The 20,707-nt window shown below is 43.4% G+C and overlaps 1 long non-coding RNA gene across 1 annotated transcript in view; it reads left to right on the top strand.

Annotated features, from left to right (window-relative positions):
- LOC135179856 (uncharacterized) overlaps positions 1 to 20,707 on the top strand; it is a 99,306-nt gene that overhangs the window by 43,702 nt on the left and 34,897 nt on the right. The gene's annotated exons all lie outside the window — the stretch shown is intronic.

The following is a 20,707-nucleotide window of genomic DNA, read 5'->3' as shown; positions in this document are numbered from 1 at the left end:
AGTGCTTTCCAAAACCAGAGGTGATGCTGAAAAGAGAGGAAATTATTTCTTACCCCAGAAAAGGAATGGCTTTCAAGTGAAACTGTTGAACTGAGGCTTTAGAAGAAACAGCAGACAGAGTTTTCCATGCAGTGCATAATTAAACATCAGAGCCTGTTGCCACTGCGTGTTGTGGAAGCCAGGAGCATAAATTTATTAACAAAGCAATTAGAAAAGCTCACTGATGAGAATTCTATCCATAGTTGCTAAATGCCAAAATGTCAATCCAATTCAGGCCTAAAAAGTCCCTGTTTCATATTCCCCCTGTTCTGATATTTTCTCCTAAAGCTGCTATTAATGTTTGATGGCAGTCATGGGATACAGGGCTAGACAGACTTCTGGTCTGGCCTAATATAAACTCCCTTATGGTCTTATTTGTGGTACAGAGCAACAGAAGGTGAGGTGATCAAGGTTACTTATGACATGGCCATCAGAAGTGGAATTAGCACTCAGAACCTTTTTCTTTCCTTGACCCACTGACACTTTGTTTGAAGAAACCTTTTCTTTGTTTCTATATTTTACTATTCTGCAAGGCCTGCTTTCCATCTTTATGGGTTGCAGATTGCAGTTGAGTACCTCTGGGAAAGTCTGAGAGTATTTGAATGGGAGCCTGGCCTTTGGGAAAGATCTATGTATATAAACAGATCAAATAGAATTTACCACAACCTCGAGCATCGCTTCCGAATTTGGGCTGAAATCTCAGGAGGTAATTATCTGGTGCAACAGGGAAGGAAATGGTAGTAGCGCCCTGAGGCCACTGGAAAATTTAAATTCCCCATGCCCTCTAGGGAATTAGTTGGAAATTATGTAGTGATGGAAGTGTTTGGGGAACCCTGGAGACAGTTTTCTCTACACTAGCTTACCTGAGAACTGAAATGGAGTTGGATTCTTCAAGAATTTTGAAGACAGAGACAGTAACTGACATTTTCCCAGAAAATTATTGTACTCTTTGTGTTGTGAGTGGCTTTGAATGAGAAGGTGTCAGCAACAGCTGTAGCAAAGAAACTGAAAATAAGCTGCTGCTTAAGAAAGAAAATTAAAGCCACTGGAGGCTCCCAACAACTCTGCAAAGCAGTGAACCTGTGATCCAAATGCAGATTTGAGTCAATGGGAATGGGCTTACGCACATGAAAGTGAATGTGGCCTCTGGAGTCCACTCTGAAATTTAATTATCGCCTAAATACCTTTTCTCATTGGGAAATAAAAGGGTTTTTAGAATGTCAAGCTTCCTTGCTGATGCTCTCACTAGTGCCAGGGGATATTGTGACAATAGGGAAGAGAACAGAGGTATTGTATGCTAAATACTCGATATTAAATTGCAGCCAAATCAGTGCATGCAGTGCAAGTCAGGAAAGAATAGCAAAGAGAAAATCTGACAGTCAAACAGAAGATATTTGGAGAGGGGTCAGTCCATTAAAGGATCAAAGAGCAGCTCCATTCAACACATTACTGAACTTCATTGGCTTTTCTTTTCCTGGAGTGCTCCAACTGCTCTCCTTAGAAGGAGGAAAATCAGAAACAAAACAACCATTTCAGCACAACTGAGGAGCTGAGAGGCAGACGGGAAGGAAGTGGCAGACAGGCTTTGGGGGAAAGGCACTGGAGAGTCTACGGCCGCAGATTTCCTCTATGTCACTTAGGTACAATTAGGAATTGATTTTTAAATGCACTGGCAAGCAGCAGAAGTGGATAGTGGTAATCTGAGAAATCAGGCACTGAAAATGCCCTTGTGCCTTAGCCCTTATATTAAGCACATCTGTTAGGCTTTCTATTCTGTTACCTTGACTGTGATGCACCAGAGACTCAGGTAAAGGAGCTGGCACACATTTCTCTAACTTCTGCTATGTGAGTGGACCAGCACACAGATCTTAAGTAAGGAGATTACCTTTTGAGACTCAACTCTACGCTGCTGCTCATCCACAGCTGGTTTGTGGTGTCTTAGGATGCAGTCCAGAACTGCACTTACCAAAGAGCGGTTAATCTCCACGTGTGATTGAATCTGCAAACCATGCCAAAAGTTCATGTCTAGTAATAGCTTGGCTCCACCAGATGTTTCCAGAATTAATCCTCCCCCAAAGTGTCTGCTTGTGACTCTATTTCTTTAAGTATAAATGAAATTACATCCAAGGGTAGCTGCTTTAGAGCAAGAAGTGGGTAATCATGGACCAATCGCCCATATCTACAGCATACAACTAAGACATGGAAAACCACCCAATAAATCATTTGTTCTCTTGTATTTGTCATTGAAAAGTTGTCTTCTAAAAAACACCATCTAGTGTTTTGTTCAATCTTTAGTTTGCTTTAATTTACATTAAGCTGTCTTCTAAAAAACATCACCTAGAGTTTTGCTCAATCTTTAATTTGCTTTAATTTGCATTAATTGTGATGTATTTTTAAAATCCCAATTATTGACCTTCACCATCAATGTTTTTGCAATATCTTTGCACCACTAATCCTTAAAAAAACCACCAAATCACCAAACAATTGGTGAGATCATCTAAGGAAAAAGAAATTAATTTAGTAATTTAGGTTTCTCACTCTCCTAAAAGTTGCCCCTCAGCAGCATTTCCACTCTTCAAAGCTTCCCAGCAGTAACTAATTTAGTACATTTCAGGGCACAGCAGCTTGGTGCTATTTTTGGTTCATGCCAAAGTTGATGTATTACCCACATTGACAAAATCCCTTCTTTTTTTTTAATCCTTCCTTTAGAGTTTCCATTCGACTTGGCTCTGGCAGTAAGCACTTGAGGAGTTATTCCTGCTCCCACTGGTAAAAACAGTGACCCAGTGGACTGATACTGTTTGTCCTTGAAAAATCCTAATCAGACTCTTGTTCCATTGTTCAGCAATAACCTAGGCAGACAGAGGCTTGCAAAAGCTGAATGAACTTCATGGCAGCCCTGATTGCCCCTTGGCAGCACTCTGGGGTTCAGCTGCATGCTCATGATCCAGGACCTCATGTTTGCCTCCTGAGGCAACTAGCCCCTGTCCCAGCGATGCTGTAGCAGGGATAGTCTCCAGCTCCTCACAGCCCTGTCCTGCCTGGCCATGGGCCCTGCTGAGCTGGGCTCACCCTTGAGTCACATTACATCCTGGCCTTGGCCCCAGTCCTGACCCAGGAACATGCCTGATGTCCTGAGGAGCCGGGCATGCCCTGGTGTCCTGAGCTACTCCACACTAGGGGTGGGGTGGACCTGGGATTTTCTGTCCTAGGGATCCTCCAGTGCCCCCAGCCCCAGTGAGCTGCTGTGCTGGCTGCACTCTGATGATGGTTGGAAAAGGCAGAGCTGTAGGGAAATGAGGAATACCAATCTTGTGCCTTGGCAGCCGTGCTGGCCCCTGCAATAAGAAAATTTAGGCTTCACCATATGCCAAGAACTCCAGGAGAGAATGCTGGCCTCCAAAAGTGTCTGCAATTCCCTTCTCACCATTACAATTTTCTCATTAGTCTCTGGCAGGTGATTGCAAATGTTGCCCTGAGCCTCCCTCACATGGAATCACAGAATTAATCAAGTTGGAAAAGACCTTGGAGATCATCGAGTCCAACACAGTAGGGGCCTGATATGTTCCTTGGACAGGCAGGCTCATCCTTCTGTCCCATGCCCATCCTGATGTCCTGCCCCCCTTGAGCCCTGCTATCTCCTTCATGGTGCCTTGGTGCTGAGCAGGGAGGGGGTAGCCTTTGAGTAGGACCACAACACCAGGGAGATGCTGTGCTCCAGCAGGATGGATGACAGGTCTGCTCCCTCCAAGTTCAACCTCAGATAAATCCTCATCAGGGATGCATGTCCAGGCTCCTCCTTTGCCAGGGTATAATACATTACATTCTTCACAGAGGGAAAAAAGTTAATTACTTTCCAGATGCATTAGGGGAGTAGCTGTGAGTGCTTTCCTGTTCATCTTTTATTTATTATATATTACCTAACTGTTTAAAAATTTATCCTTGTGATGCCTATAATTGTCTGGGTTACAACAGGCCATGCTTATTGCACGCTTTATTTTCAGAACCTCTACCATGTTCCTTGCAAGACAGGAAGCTGGGAGCCTGAATGTCATTTTGCAAGCAAGAAAGAAATGTTTCTCTTTGCCCAGTGAACAATTTAGGGGCAGGCTCATTCCTTGAGAACTTCATTTTCTTGTTGCTGTGTTACGAATTTCTGGCCTGAACACTTAGGGCCCTGTTTTTTCCTTTGGCACTGCAAAGCCAAGGGAATCAATATTTTGCTGTTAGCAGGCAAAATGTCACATAAACAAATCTACTAATTATTTGCATGTAGTGGCCCAGCCAGCTGCTCACTCCACAGCTACAGTGGCATTTTTCTCTGCTGTTGATAAAAATGTCCCTTCCATCCTACCCTAACATCACAATTATTTTTTTAAACTAGCTTAAATTGCCTGGAGTCAGGTTCTCTTTTCCTGACCACCTTCATTACCATCATCCATCAGTACCTTCTATTCCATAAGTTATGTCCTGCTGCAAGGAAGAGTCTTATATTTTCAGTAGATCCCTTAAAAAAAAGCCCCTCCAACAAAATAATGACCCACTAACACAAATCTCGTTTGTACTCTTCATGAATTTCTGGGAATGTTTTTACATCTCTGTTTAAGCCCATTTATAACACTGATATGCTTTTCAAAACTTTATGAATTCTCTCCCTTCTTCATTTGTATGCCTTTTGGTAGCACAGCTCTTCCCTACAGCCTCACAACAGCTCCAAATAGAAGCAAAAAAAAAAAAAAAAAGAGAGATCCCTTAAAATAAAATCTGCTTCATCACCACCTTGTCATCCAGCCTACGAGACAGTGTTTTCACTGGCTTCTCTAAGCTGTGGATAAGGCCCCATATGTCTTAAATACAGAGCTTAGCATAAGCTCTTTGCAGAGAGCACAGCTCTGTCTCTGCATTGTGCTGTACTGTGCACCATTATTTGGCGGAGGCTGGTGCCTGGGAAATGGTTTTGAAAAGGGCATCATTGGTCGTGCAGCAACAGACAATCCTGGTCCAAAGAGCTGCCAAGCTCTGCAGGGAGGATGGACAAAATGTGGTGGGTGGTGATCATCACTCTGCTAGGATTTAACGTTCTTAGTCACTAGACATGTCTGTTCCCCCACAGCTTCAAAAGACAGTAACTACAGCAGGAGGATCAGCCACTGCTGACTTCCCTTGATCCTTTCCCCAGGAGTCCCTGGTATGCAGAAGTATTTCTCAGGGCTAAGTGTTCTTTCCTCAGCAATCTATCCACAACTCCTGAACCAGATGTTTCACAATAATAATGTTGATGCTTTCAGTAAGCAAGACTTCAATAGCTCATGTAGCCTCATGTAACCTGAGGCTGCCTCAGGCATCATTTATTATCATAGTCCCTCATGGACTACTGCCAGGGGGTAGTTAAAAAGTCTAAACAGGCTCAATTCAGTTTCAGCCTCTGTGGGTACGGGCTGACAAAGTCCCCTAGCCTGACTTTATTTTTTGACACAGACAAGAGAAGCAGGGCTGCTCAACCAAAAGACAAGTAACATCCATTTGTCTATCCCTCTGCCCATTTTCCCTCTACAAGTCCAAGTCAGGACTCTAAGTAGGTCTTCCGACATACCCTCCAAAGCATCCTATATCTAAATGAGGTAGCAAATTTTCTCTCTCTCCCTAACTCCTTTACTGAAAATAGTTATGTCTTGCAGGTAGAATCCCTCCATTTTAGGAGGGTTTATAGTGTTTGTGCATAGTTTCTTTCAGAGAAACCAGATGCTTTACCCAGGTGTTTAAAGATATTCATTATATAACTGTGTCGGGGGTCATCAAATACCTTTAAGAGCTGACAGCATTTTCCATTTATCCCTGACATCTTCAGTCCCTTGTGTCCATTCCCATCAGGTAGTAAGGACTTTCTTCCCTCAGCTTGGTGACTCGAGGTTCTCTCTGCGTGCAGATTTGGTTCTCCTTTCTTGTGCTTCTGAGTTTATGGGAATATTTTTGTTTCCCAGGCAATCCAGCATCTGGGGCAGTCTGTGACCTGCCCTGCCACTTGTCCACTCTGCTCTAAGGTGTCACTTTAACTGTTACTCACCTGCTGTCCCAGCTGTGTATCTTAAGACAGTATATTGGAAACACCACATGCTGGGTAACAGTTTGAAACTCCTCTGGGTTTGTAAAACTAAAATGGCTTTGTGTAAGTAAGCTACGTATGAAGATGCTGCAACTGCAGACAGCCCAATGAAAGCCTCTCCTGCACCTCTCCTGCCTTCCACCTTTCAGCTTTGTGGTTTTCAAAAACAGAAGTCATATTTACACAGAACTCAGAGCTGCTATGCTTTTCAGCAGACCTCAGCTGAAGAGCACAGCCTGTCTACTGATACTATCTCTTTTCCTTTATTATTCTTTTTCTCTTCCTAATTCTGAAATGATAGCTATTTAAAAAAGTGTTTACAAGGGTTTATTGCTTGTGGTGTTTCCTTCCTGAAATGCAAAGTAGTTAAAAAAGCAGTTTAGGATGCCTTCTGGAAATACCATATATGTTTTCCAGGAAGTGTGAGAATAACTTGTGGTGCCACAGTGCCTGGTTTCCATTAACTCGTACTAATAGCCTGACGCTGTGATAACTCATGCTAAGAGAAAATGCACTATTTAACTAATGCTACAATAACATCTCACTGTACTGTCATAAAGAACTCCTTACTGAACTAGATGCCAGCACAGTTCATGCAAATGCAGTCAAATCTGGGATTGCACACTCCATGTCTCAGCTATCTCTTCCCTCAGTAAATCTAGTTATCTCCCATGAGAACTGACCCTGGCACTATGACTTCTTGGTTGTGTAATTCTTCTGTTGTATTTAAGGTCAGTAATGACAGTGCCACATTATTCTCTAGCAAAATAGTGCCTTTGGAAGTCATGAACTGATATATCTTCCTGGAACACTGTAAAATCGCTCAGAGATATTATATTAGCTTGAATCAATGTGGTGAAGGTGGTATAAAAGTTTCCCTCCCACTTCCACATATCCAGGGGAGATACATGGCATCCACATGAGGTGGTGTTTCCATAAGCTCAGGCTAAGTCTCAGCACTGAAAATCGTGCTCAGCCCTGTGTTTACCATAGAGGTTTGCTGGCTGCATGACACTCACTGTACTTGATGCACATCAGTGCAAACACTTAGAGCTTGCTTTTGCTGAAGAAAGAAACAGAAATACTCTGCAGCAGCCATTGTTTCTTTTCCTAAGTGTGACAGCATTTTCCAGGTTTATGGATCACACTACTTATCTTTGCAATTTACACTTTTCAAGCAACTAGCCAGTAATTACTGGGAAACAATACACATTTTCCTTTCATTTAGAACACAAAAAAGCTCTGTCAACTACTGACTGCTACAGAGTGCATAATTCAGTAATTTACTACTTCACAGAATCACAGAATGAGGAACCCCTGGAAATTATCTCGTCCAACCCCCCTACCAGAGTGGGTTCACCTAGAGCAGGTTACACAGGACTTGAATGAATCCAGAGATGGAGAATCTATCACCTCATTGTTCAATGCTCCACCACTCTCAATGTAAAGAAGTTCCTCCTCATGTTTAACTGGAACTTCCCATGTCCAAATTCAGTCCCATGACCTCTTGTCCTGTCACTGGACACCACTAAACACACACTGACCCCATCCACCTGATACCCACACTTCAAGTATTTATAAGCATTGATAAGATCCCCTCTTGTTCTTCTCCAGTCTAAAAAACCCAAGTCCCTCAGCCTTTCTTCACAAGAGAGATGTTCTCATTCATTAATGGAATGGGCTGCCCAGGGAGGTGATGGAGTCACCGTCCCTGGAGGTGTTCAAGAAAAGACTGGATGAGGCACTTAGTGCCATGGTCTAGTTGACTGGACAGGGCTGGGTGATAGGTTGGACTGGCTGATCTTGGAGGTCTCTTCCAACCTGACTGATTCTATGATGAAGTATCTTTGTATCCCTTTGCTGTACTTCCTCAAGCTGTTCCCTGTCCTTGAAATGAGGAGCCCAGAAATGGACATAGTACTTCAAATGAGGCCTCATCAGGGCACAGTAGAGGAGGAGGATAACCTCCCTAGACCTTTTGGCCACACTCTTCTTAATGCAGCCCAGAACGCCCTGGCCCTCTTGGCCACAATGGAAACATTGCTGGCTCCTGGTCATCCTGTCGTGCACCAGGACTCCCAGGTATTTTTCCAGAGCTGTTTTCCAGCAGGCCAACCCCTAAGATGTACTGATACATGAGGTTGTTCCTCCCTGGATGCCAGCTTTCCAGTCTGTCCAGTTCTGGACCCACTACTACAAGAGGGATGTGGGCGTGCTGAAGTGTGTCCAGAGAAGGGCCACTGGGATGATCAGAAGGCTGCAGCACCTCTCCTATGAAGACAGATTGAGGGAGCTGGGGCTGTTCATTCTGGAGAAGAGGAGGCTCTGAGGTGACCTTCTTGTGTCCTTCTAGTATCTGAAGTGGGCTACCAAAATGCTGGAGAAGAACTTTTAAGGATATCAGAGAGTGACAGGACTAGGGGGAATGGAGCAAAGCTGGAGGTGGGTAGATTCAGGCTGGACATGAGGAGGAAGTTGTTGAGCATGAGAGTGGTGAGAGCCTGGAATGGATTGCTCAGGGATGTGGTTGAGGGCCCATCCCTGGAGGTGTTTAAGGCCAGGCTGGTTGAGCCTCTGACCAGCCTGATCTAGGGTAGGGAGCCCCAGCCCATGGCAGAGGGATTGGAACTAGATGCTCCTTGTGGTCCCTTCCAACCCTGACTGATTCTATGATTCTATGATCCTTTTGGAAGAGCAAGATAATTTTTCAGGTATAAGAAATATTTCAAAAGAAAAATATTTTCTTTAATTTATTTTCACTGAGTTTGAGTAAAATAGTTCTCAGCAACTTGAGAACTGCTACCTAAAGAAACAATGCTTAACAATAAGCATCACAGCTACAATTTGCCTTCAATAAGAGTACTTCTCTCCTTTTCTATGCACATGCACACATAGACACTGATACACAAACACATTTACACAAGTTTATTTAGTAAACTTGTGGCTCTTGCACTGACTTAAAAAGCAAAGAGCTGTGTGTAACCACTATTCCATTAAGTGATGCTATAATTGTTGATGTAGTGCTTGCTGGTCCTCCAGCCTTTAGGCTGCAAATTTATAATGGAAGGTGCTGCATCCATTTGAAAAGATAGTGGTTGCAACAGCTTGTAATGGATGTATTTAGAACCTTTGAATTAGTTATCATCTCTGGGTTTTTTTTCCCCACTTTTTGTACCATTCAAAGGGTACTTAAAAAAGTGTAAGTTTCATAGGGGAGCAGCTGCCATTTCCATATGAAGGATGCTCCTCTGGTACCGAGAGGGTTTTTGAGAAGCTCATGTCTTCCTGTGTCCAGCTGAGATTCCAGTGTGCAGGAGGAGGAATTGGGCCCAGCTTTATATATCCTCAATGAGACACAGCAACACTGGTTGATAGATTTATTTCAGTGTAAGGACACTTACTCTTCAGGGAGATTTACCTAAAAGTGATGAAGAGATAGACTGGATAAGAATTCAATCAAACTTGTGTGCCAGCTTGTGAAAACGGTGATAAAGTAAAGCAAGAAGCTGTTTTTCTAAGCAGTTCCTTTAGAGGGAAGAGATGAAGTTACTTGTTGCATTTAGAAAGCTTGAAGTAGTCAAAAGATGAGTCTGGGATGTGCTTGCAGGTTTCTATTGGGCCATGGGTTGAATGTAATGGACCTGCCTAGCCCTGCGTGTCTGGGAGCAAGAGAAAGAACAATGCCAGGCTGAAAGGCAGAAATAAGGGGATTAAACAAATAGCTGTAATTCTTGAATTAACATAGTGTGCTGTGTCTGCCCTGAGATCTGAATACAATGGCTTTCAGTTAAATACATTTTTCTGCTGAGCTGGTTTTGGATAGCTCACTGTAATGACTTCCTAGAACACTGAACTTAAATAAATAGACAGACTCTCAGGGACTTCCTCCAACAGGGCTTTTTTTCTTCCACTCCTAACACTTACCATGTTCTCTTTCTTCAATAATACTTGCTACAAGAGCCAGTGGTGAGCAACCCCTCCACATAAACAAGTAGAACATTCACAACCCTAACCATTGCCATGTAGCTACAGCAGGAAATAAAAGCAGTAGCATTTGTCTTGCATCTTTCTTATGTCATATATATCATGTAAGGAATGAGAATAAAGAGGCTGTAGCCAAGCGGCAGTCGATCTCTTCTGCCAGGCAACCAGCAACAGAACAAGGGGACACAGTCTCAAGTTGTGCTGCGGGAGGTCTAGGCTGGATGTTAGGAGGAAGTTCTTGCCAGAGAGAGTGATTTCCCATTGGAATGGGCTGCCCAGGGAGGTGGTGGAGTCACCATCCCTGGAGGTCTTCAAGAAAAGAGTGGACGAGGCACTTAGTGCCATGGTCTAGTTGACTGGATAGGGCTGGATGGTAGGTTGGACTGGCTGATCTTGGAGGTCTTTTCTAACCTGGTTGATTCTATGATTCTATGAAACTGAGCTACCTGGATAAGTCATTTTTGAAAAGTTTCAAGGCCTAGATACTTGTAGGAGCAATAATGGCAAACAAGCAAAAAAAAAAAAATGGATATACATAATAGAAAATGAAATGAAATAAAGGAATATAGAAGTAAATAATGCCCCCTTCTCAGCTTAACTTCTTGCAGTGTAGTAGTATTTGTATCACAGCCTGTGCAGGACATAATGTTTGCAGTAAAAGCAGCCATTCTGTAAAATTGCATTGCTCCCAGGGAAACTTGCAAAGAAGTATGAAAGCAAAATGCATCCATAAGAAGCACTCCATGGTTAGCAAAGAAACAAAGTCCTTTCTTGGATCCACTAATACATTTTCATGCCTAAGCATTACAGCTGACCAGCTAAGAACATGTAATCCACTTTAATTGAACATTTTACTGTGTGTTTTCTGGAGCTATGGAGCAGTAATGTCTTCACAGGAAAGTTAATAGCTGTGTCTGTACTCTCAGGGGCAGCCCTCAGGCCTTGCTCAACATCAGGCTTTTCTCCCTTGCATACTGGAAACCCATTATTCTCATTAGGTATCACAGGCAAAGTGCCACACAATAGGTTTAAACTGCTGGTGGAAAATGCAAGCTAAGTAACAAAAAGAGTGAGAAAGCAAAAAAGGTAAGAAAATTCAGGCAGCTAAACACAGTCCAGCAGGATGATTAAACAGGGTCTTCATGGGAGATAATTAAAGCTTAATCCTACTGGTGTAAGTCATTTCTAGCAAGCAGCATCTCTGTGTGTGTGTGTGTGTGTTTAAAACACTCTCTGGCACAGAATGAAAATTGACTTGGTTTACCTAATCTGGGGGAAGAATGGAGAAGGAGAAGCTGTCCAATTTGTAACATCAGAAATCAGGCCTGGATTCTACAGGTCCAGGTGCTGCCAGTTCTCACTGCTAAAACAGAAAAGATGTCCAACAGAAACATTAAGAAAATCTTCCAGAACTGTCAATCCTCTTTTTTCCTTGAAAAGAGCACTGTAAGTCTGTTACCTGCAAAAAAATGTACCAGCTGCTCTTTATGCTCTTCATTTTTTTGTGCTCTTTGTATCAATAGATTTAACATGAAAACAATCATTAGGAAGATGTTTTTTCTGAACTCTTTGAATGGTTTCAATGCAGTATTATCTAGTGTTAGGAAAAAAAGACCAGACCTGTCTAATTATTTATTTTGCTTTGAAACTGTTCCACTCAACCTCTGTAATAGATTTCTTTTTTCAGTAGTGTATTTAATTTAAAGAGGAACAAGCAGGAAAATGGCAGCAGAAAAGGTGTTAAAGTGAAGGGATTGAAAATGGCAGCAAATGTGAGGAGTGTTCCTTTTGTTTTCCTCTCCTTTACAGGAACTTTCTGCCACATCAAGGGTGATGTAGCTTCAGTGATTTCTGGTTTGAAGTCAATAGTGTAAAAGCAATTAAAATATGCAGCCCACTGATAATACCTTTTGCCAGGGGATCTCAGAGCTCTCTATCTTTATCTTGCCCTCTTCTGCAGTGTAGCTATTTGGAGAACTGAAATCGTCATTGCCTGTCTGTGCATTTTTAGTAATCACACAGCATTTCCCCCCCCCCCCTCTTCTTCTCCTTAAACCTTGCCTTAAGGCAATACTGAATGACTGAAGTTTCTGCCTCTCATCTTGACCAGAATGGAATCTTGGATCTGTTTCCAAAAAGTGCTTTCACATTTCTACATATGTTATGTGCTTTTATTGTAGGTCTGTTTCCTCTCTAAAGTAAGATTATAGAGGGCAAGATATATTCTATCAAGCCAGCAAGTGAATTTAAGAAGATAGACTGAGGTTGGACAATTCAATGAGTCCAGCTTGAGGGCTTCTGACGTAAAACATAAAATGGTGCAGCCATATAGTACAAAGGACTGGTCAAGATAAAAACCCTTCCTCCTGGTTCAGATTTTCTCAGGGAGTTAGTTTTATGGGTTAATATTGCAGTGGCAGTCTTTATAAGAGACCAGATATCATCTATATTCTCACAGTTAGCATAAAACAAGCATATATGCCAGCTCTTTGCACTGTAGTTAATGTGGCAGGGATTTATCTCTATACATAAGCCTGATCTGGCTTAGGTAGTCCTGGAAAATCCAAAAGAGCATGGATCCAGTAATAATGACAGTGGGACTATACTAGTGACAGCAGGAACTTCAGAAAATGTATGTGTGTTGCTCTATGACTACTGTGATACCTCAGTGAAAAGCTTTAATATCAATTAGAATATTCTGGAATAAAGATAAGTGCAACTCAGCACTGGTTGAGCCACACCTTGAGGACTGTGTCCAGTTCTGGGCCACTCAATTTAAGAAAGATGCTGAGGTGCTTGAACGTGTCCAGAGAAGGGCACCAGGGCTGGTGAGGGGGCTGGAGCACAGCCCTGTGAGGAGAGGCTGAGGGAACTGGGGCCATTCAGCCTGGAGAGGAGGAGGCTCAGGGGAAACCTCATTGCTGTCTACAACTACCTGAAAGGAGGTTTTAGCTTATGTACCACTACTGTGGACTGCTTTGTGGGACTCGTTAACAGAGCTGCTTGCACATTATAACCTAGAAATTCTGCTTTATCAGTGAAGCTTGCAGCTGCCATGGGAACAGAGTTGGTAGGCATCTCTCAAGAAGTCCTTTTTAAAAAGTCTCCTTGAAAGCATGAGGTATTTATCATCCAGCATGCACAATCAGGTTTAGCTAAGAAAAGAGGCTGCCTAAAAAATGGCACACACTTCTCCCTTTGCTCTGCCTATAGCTCATATGTTCTTAGTTCTGTGTTCACGTTTAACATTTAACAAGATTTTCATTAAAGGCCTTTTTTTTAATGGCATGTAACTAAGCTAGATTTTCAGGATTTCCTGGTGTTCAGGATTTAGCTTTTCAGTTCTCCTTGATGTTACTGGAACTTGCCCAGAGCAATTTTCCTTGAAGATTTCTGAACATTTAAACTTCACTCTCTTTGTCTAATAACAGTGGAAATGAATGCAAGCTAAATCAGTGGAAAAATTAAAGTCTGCCATTTTCAAATGAGCATAGAACTACTGAGAATCTATCCACATAAAGTTATTATTTTGATTCTGCATAGCTATAATACTTTATTTTGAGGAGCATTTTCTATGTGTTCCCTCTTAATGTCCATATAATACACACTGTTTCCACACACAGAACTTTAGGGATTGGAAGGGACATCAAAACATCATCTAGTCCAACCCCAACCCTGCCAGAGCAGGATCACCTAGAGAAGGGCACACAGAAACGTGTCCAGGAGGGTTTTGAATTTCTCCACAATCTCTCTCATTAGCCCAGTCTAATGTTTTGTCACTCTCACAGTGAAAAAGCTTTTCCTTATCACAGAATCACAGAAACGTCCATGTTGGAAAAGACCCTCAGGATCACCAAGTCTAATTTATAACCCTACTCTACAGGATTCACCTTAAACAATATCCTTAAGCAACACATCCAAACGACCCTTAAACACATCCAAAGCTGGTGACTCCACCACCTCCCTGGGCAGCTCATTCCAGCCCCTGACCACTCACTCCGTGAAAAACTTTTTCCTAAACCTACCCAGCCTCAACTTGAGGTCATTCCCTCTTGTTCTGTCTCCAATTAGCTGTGAGATGAGACCGTCTCCAGCCTCTCCACAGTGTCCCCTCAGGTAGCTGTAGACAGCAGTGATGTCTCCCCTCAGCCTCCTCTTCCTCAAACTAACCATCCCCAGCTCGCTCAGTCACTCCTCATAAGCTTTATTCTCTAGACCCTTCACCAGCTTTGTTGCTCTAAACACAGAACCTCCTGTCATAGTTTTAGAGAGCAGACAGAAACTTTTATACCCCTCCCCAAAGGAATAGAAGAAAATGCTCTAGACAGGATTGGGAGGAATTGGAAATTTAAATGGAAATACTATTTGTGACTACATAAAACAGTACAAAAGCATACAAAATGCACAAATTCATATCCAGCCTCACAACCTCATTAGGCCAAAACTTTCCAATGTGTCCCTGCCATCCAGGCCTCCAGTCATACCTCCCTACCCAGGCCTGAAGTTTTCTGCCAGATGCAGTAAGAATTAGCCAAACTACTCAAGGCCAAAAGGCTCAACTTTCCCCTAAATGCCAGAGAGATACCGGCTTGGTGTGCTGGCAGGAGAGAGGGGAGAAGAGCAGAAGCTGACTCTGCAGCCAGTTTATACAAGGAAGGGAGGTGAGGGAATGATGGAATGAAATAACAAAAGATCACTTTTTTCTCTGTCCACCTCCCTGCACCCCTCTGGTACTTGGAGGACTTTCAAGTCCATGGCTAAGACATCCCAGTTCTTAAACCCATAATGCCTCCCATACTGCATCTGGCACCCATTGCCCCTTATCCTATCATGGGACATCATTGAGCAGACCCTGGCTCCATCCTACTGACACTCACCCTCCACATATTTATAAAGATGAATGAGTCACCCCTCACTCTTCTCTAGGCTAAAGAGACCCAAATTCCTCAAAGAGACCCAACTTGCTCAGCCTTTCCCCATAAAGGAGATGTTGCGCTCCCGTAATCGTCTTTGTGTTTCCCTATGTCTTTGACGTGTGGTGTCTCTGCAGGCGTGCTTACTAAAGGGGCTGTTTATACTTTCAGTAAACCACAATAAAGGCTGTGAAATACAGAGTCTCCATCTAGCAGTCCCAAAGCCTTTCAAAACCATGGAAGCTTTAGGACAGACCAAAGAGACATTAGTTCTTGTTTGCCCTTCATTGATGGAAAAAGAATGCACTGACAGGTTAAGACATATTAACTCCCAGTTAATGACTAAGCCAATCTCCGGCTCTGCAACTGGCCTGAGATTCTCCTTGAACCCATTTATTTGGTTTAATCACAGACTTATCTTTCTTGCTTTCCTAAATATACATTTGAAGGACTGGATAGAGACAATGTGGAGTGTCTCAGCTGACAAACTGGTCCACGTTTTCAGAAGAATGTATTATACCTGCATCATTTCAGAGGAGTCTTGGGAAGCCTACAATTTATTACCCTTCATTTGTGTTGTACTGCATTTTCAAGAGCAGGTCTCCTCTCTGCTAAGTGATCACTTGCAAATCAATTGCAGAACCCTTTGTTGGAGCAGATAACACATATTTTCAAGAAAGGCATGATTCCTGGCACAGCAGAGATGGAAAGCTTTGCTTTCTGAATAGTTCTGAAACTTCCACCAGTGTTAAATACTTAGTGGTAAGTCAGCTCCAGGAAGTATGTCTTTTAAAACTGAATCTGGGTATCTTCAGGGAGTGCTGATGGTCTTTAAAGAAGGTGTATGTTTTTCATGAAAATAGCCTTTCCTTAACAATGGACTTGGGGTACCAAGTTCACAGGATCATGGGATGTTAGGGGTTGGAAGGGACCTCCAGAGACCATTTGGTCCAACCCCCTTGCCAGAGCAGGACCATAGAATCTAGTACAGGTCACACAGGAATGCATCCAGACAGGTCTTGAAAGTCTCCAGAGAAGGAGACCCCACAACCTCTCCGGAGAGCCTGTACTCCATGGCCCTTGCCGTAAAGAAGTTCTTCCTCATGTTGAGGTGGAACTTCCTGAACTGTAGTTTATATCCATTGCCCCTTGTCCTATCACAGGGCACAGCTGAGAAGAGTTTGTCCCCTCCCTCTTGACTCCCAGCCCTCAGATATTTATCAACATTTATTAGATCCCCTCTACGATTTCTCTTCACCAGATCAAAAAGCCCCATGTCCCCGTCGTGGAGGGGTTCATCTGGGTTTGGGGGAATAAAGTATGAGGCCGAATTTTAAAAGGGTTTAAATAATTTAATATTATATACACAAGGAATCCCCCCTTCCCCAGACTTATTTACAGCTACCCCACACAAGTTCTTTGCATGCGGTTTTGAGATTGTATTACAGAATGTCTATGTACAGCAAATTGGGAATTTAGCAAAAGTTTGAAAGGATTTAGGAAGAGAGTCTGTGGCATGAAAGTGCCACTGGTAAGTTAGTGAGAGTTTATGCTGGCTTAGATCGAGTTTGCTCAGTTACTCACTGGCTGGAGTCAGTGTTGATGGTCCCAAATATCATGGGTTTGAATAGATTAGCTCAGGGGTTATTGGGGCGCGCTGTCCGGAGCTTCCACGGGCACAGTCAAGCTGGGAATGGCGGCTGGAGCTGCGGCTGGCTGGGAGTGCCTTGGTCAGTTTCCCTGGGCTGGTGCTGTGGGCTGGAGTCATGCAGCTGTGGTGGTCCCCAAAAGCGGCTGGAAGCAGCTAGGAGCAGCAGGTGGGTGGTAGAGGGTGGCAGGATAGGAGTGGGGTGTGAGATGCGAGATAGCAGGGACACTGAATTGTCCCTTTTATGAGTTTTGACCCTGCGATTGATGGTCCTTGGGCCACAGTTCTGTCCAATGAGGGCTTGGCAACCAGCCAAAACATACCAAATAAGGTGAAGTCTGGGGGTCCGATACCCCCAAATATGGAGAGGGCTCAGGTGGATTCCCCACCCTAGGCACGTGAGCTTATGTAATGTGTTTACTTCAACCTTCGAGGAGGCAACCCAGACTCGAAGGCACCAGTTCTATTGTCCCCCTTTGTCCCCTTTGATTTGTTTACCCCAAGTATAGGTAGGGCAACACCCTTTGGGGGGACAAATGTCCGGGCATGAATAGGTTTGTAAACATAGTCATGTGAGACCTGTGCAACCCTCCACCACAGTCCCTAAGCCTCTCCTCAGAGGGCAGTGCTCCTGACCCTTAATCATCTTTGTAGCCCTCTATTGGACTCTTTCGAGTAGATCCCAGTAGTCCCTCCTGACCTGGAGAGCTCAGGACTGAATGCAATATTTCAGGTGAGATCTCAGCAGGGCAGAGTTAGAGCGGCAGGAGAAACTCCCTTGATCTGCTGGACATACTCCTCTTAATCTACCCCAGGGTCCTATTGGCCTTCTTGGCTGCAAGGGCCCATTGTTGTCCCATGGATAGCTTCTTGTCCGCCAGGACTCCCGGGTCCTTCTCCACAGGGCTGCTTTACAGCAGATCACCTCTACTGGTGCAATTTATAGAATCCAAAGCAGTCAGGCCACATAGTGAACTGATCAACCTCTCTACTATGTCTGGGAGTCTTCTCTTGCATCTGCATCCCTCTGTTCTCCTGGCACCTCACTTATTTGGCCTGTAAGAGCTGGTGGGATCACAGTCAAGCTGATCTGGCTATAGGCTGCCCTTCGCACAGAGTTCAGACAGACTGGTGAAGAATTAAGTTGTTTAAAGCCTTGTTTATTTGTGAAGCAATAAAGTCACACTCCAGACTGCCTACACAGCATTATCAGCATAGCACTTGGCTGCCACTCTGACATGGGATTAGTGCCTAAGACACACTGCTAAGGTGAGCATTAACTTGTGACTGTGTTGATTTGCATTGAAATTTTTAAGTCAGATTCTCTCTTGATCTGATTTGGCATTGCCTTTTGAAGTCAACAGGGCACACAGTCTGTAACAGCTGAGGATCTGACTATTTATTTGTAAATTAGAGCTTTTTGAAAGCAACTTGTTTTGCCATCCTGCTAAAATTCATAGCACTACAGATAGTATATGGAAGAAGGTTTCCTAAACACTTTTCTAATAGAACAGAAGTGCAAAATCTCTTCCAAGGGAGCAGAATGGAATACTGCCTTCCACAAAGCAATCTTCTGCTGCTTCTCAGAAAAGGAGGAAAAGAAGGCAATACAGAACCATGAAAAGTGAATTCTTTCATTTGGTCAATATCAAAACTGAATAACACTAGGCAAGATGCACAATCTTCCTGACATACATCCTCTACCCTTATGTTTGTGACACCTAGTTGGGATCCAGGTCTGGTTTCCCTTGAAAACCCTGCCTGGGAAAGAGACTGGGAGGTTTCAGTGATTTTCTGGCAGTGGGGTCTGCCCAGAGAGAGTGGCAGACTACTAGCCAGGCAGCACTGGCTGAGGAATCCAGCACTACAATTGTGTATGCCAAGGCTGGCTGGCTGCCTCCAGCTCTTGGCAAAGTCAGGTGAAAAATGTGACATAGTTTGCTGGGAGGATACTCTAATAAGAAACAGCAAATTAAAAATGAAATAGAAAATTAAAAATGAGGGAAATAAGGGTCAGTGTAATAGGTTGAAGGACCTGGATACAGGGTCAATTGCATTTCCTGCTTATGGAATGATTTTTTTTACAAGGAGAAGTTGCTGAGAATGCTGCCTTTCTCTTATGTGTGGAGGCCTCTGCTTATGTCTCCTGCATTAAACTTAAAAAAAAAATATCAATTTTTTATAGATCTGTAAGTTTAGGACAGCTTAAAACTCTTCACTTTCGACATTCAGCCTCTGTGTATATCAGCAAGAAAAAATACAGTCACAGAGGGTAGCTCAGCATTTGTGCTTCAGTGAATTCTCAAAGATCTCTTTGTTGCTTGCTTTTCGTCTTTGTGTCTTACAGATTAATGAGACATAGCCTAAGATGCCTGAAACTCAATAATATGTCAGTAATTTTCCTCCTAAAGGAGACAAGTGGTTTGGTGGAACTTTCTAGTGCAGCACACATCCAGAATGGGCTTGGAAACATCAAGAAATTGAAAGGTAGATCCTGCCCATGAGTTTGGCTCTCTCTTGTGAAGTAGTGTGGGAACTATCTGGCCTATGAACAGTCCTGTTCGTTTCCTGTTCCACAGGAACAGAGTGAGCTACAGACCAACAACGATGGCTCTCTCTTGTCTCTCACCAGAAGACATTGTATATCAAGGACTTTCTTACAACAGAACTACTTTCAGTATTAAAAGTCAGATAAGATTTATCTGGTGGTGGCAAAGATAGCAGAAGTGGCAGTGGAGTAAATCTGAAACCCATTTAATGGAGTCACCTACCCTTTGCACCACATCATGCAATGCCATAGCTGCTGGCTTCTACTAAAGCAGGGCTCAGGGCTGGCTGCAACTGGTGTTTTTTCTTACAGAAGATAAAGAAGTATATATAAAGAATTTTGATAAGTTTATCCCAGTTTGGTTCTCAACCATCAAAGTGGCAATTCTTATTTGTTTTGACCTATTCTGAAGTGTAGACCTGCTTCCAAGATCTGATCTGATGAACAATCTGATCACGTGGAGATCCTTATGGATCAGAACACAGAAATTGGATTTATGCTGCCTAACTTTAGGAATGTTCATGATGCTTAAAATTCCTTTAAAACCAGTGGAAATAACAAATAGTCCCAAAAGGTTATTCAGGTTATAGACGAAGTAAATGACTACCTGGAAATGTTGCTGCCTTCTGATTTATGAATCATTTTACACAGCAACAGCCCAGATACTGACTTACCCTCTCTTCTTCTGGGAAGAAATTCACCTCCAAGACTCAACAGCAAAAATCTCTTTCCTCTATCTGTGAGTGGTTGTCACATTGGGGTGCTCAGTGCTCCTTGTTCCTCCACACATTGTAACATTTGTATGAGCAGCTAACTGTTTTGGTAGCTGGGGGTCTACAGGAGTAGCTTGCATGAGAAGCTGGTAGAGGCTTCCCCAGTATTTGAGAGAGCCAATCCCAGATGACTTAACTGGACAAGGCTGAGACCATCAGTGATGGTTTTATTTTGTCAGTCTCTGAGACAAAATATTTAAGAAGAGGGAAAAAATTCTGTGCCATAGCAGGCAGAGAAAAGAATGAGAATATGTGGGAGAATCAACCCTGTCCCTTTGCAGTCTATGGATATTAATGGTGGAGCCATCTATCTGTACCTATCCACCTGCAGCCTGTGGGTGATCACGCAGTGGAACAGGTCAATGCTCAAAGCAGGCTGTGACCTTATGGGAAGCCCACATTGGAGCAGGCTGCTGGCAAGGCCTGTGATCCTGTGGAGGTAGAAGCCCATGCTGAGCAGGTTTGCTGGCAGGACTGTGGGGGTCCTTGCTGTGGAGAACCCATGCTGGAGCAGTTCATGAAGAACTGCAGCCTATGGGAAGAGCCCATACTGGAGAAGTTCATGGAGGATTATTTTCTGCAGTAGAGTCTCCACACTGGAACAGAGGAAGAGTTTGAGGAGTTTTTGCCTTGAGAAGGAAGGAGTGACAGAGACAATGCATGATGAACTGAATGCAATCCCCATTCCCAGTCTCCCCA

This window comes from Pogoniulus pusillus, chromosome 12, assembly GCF_015220805.1.
Source record: "Pogoniulus pusillus isolate bPogPus1 chromosome 12, bPogPus1.pri, whole genome shotgun sequence".
NCBI lineage: Eukaryota > Metazoa > Chordata > Aves > Piciformes > Lybiidae > Pogoniulus > Pogoniulus pusillus.
Note: the sequence above shows the minus strand (reverse complement) of the source record. Positions and strands in the feature narration are given on the sequence as shown.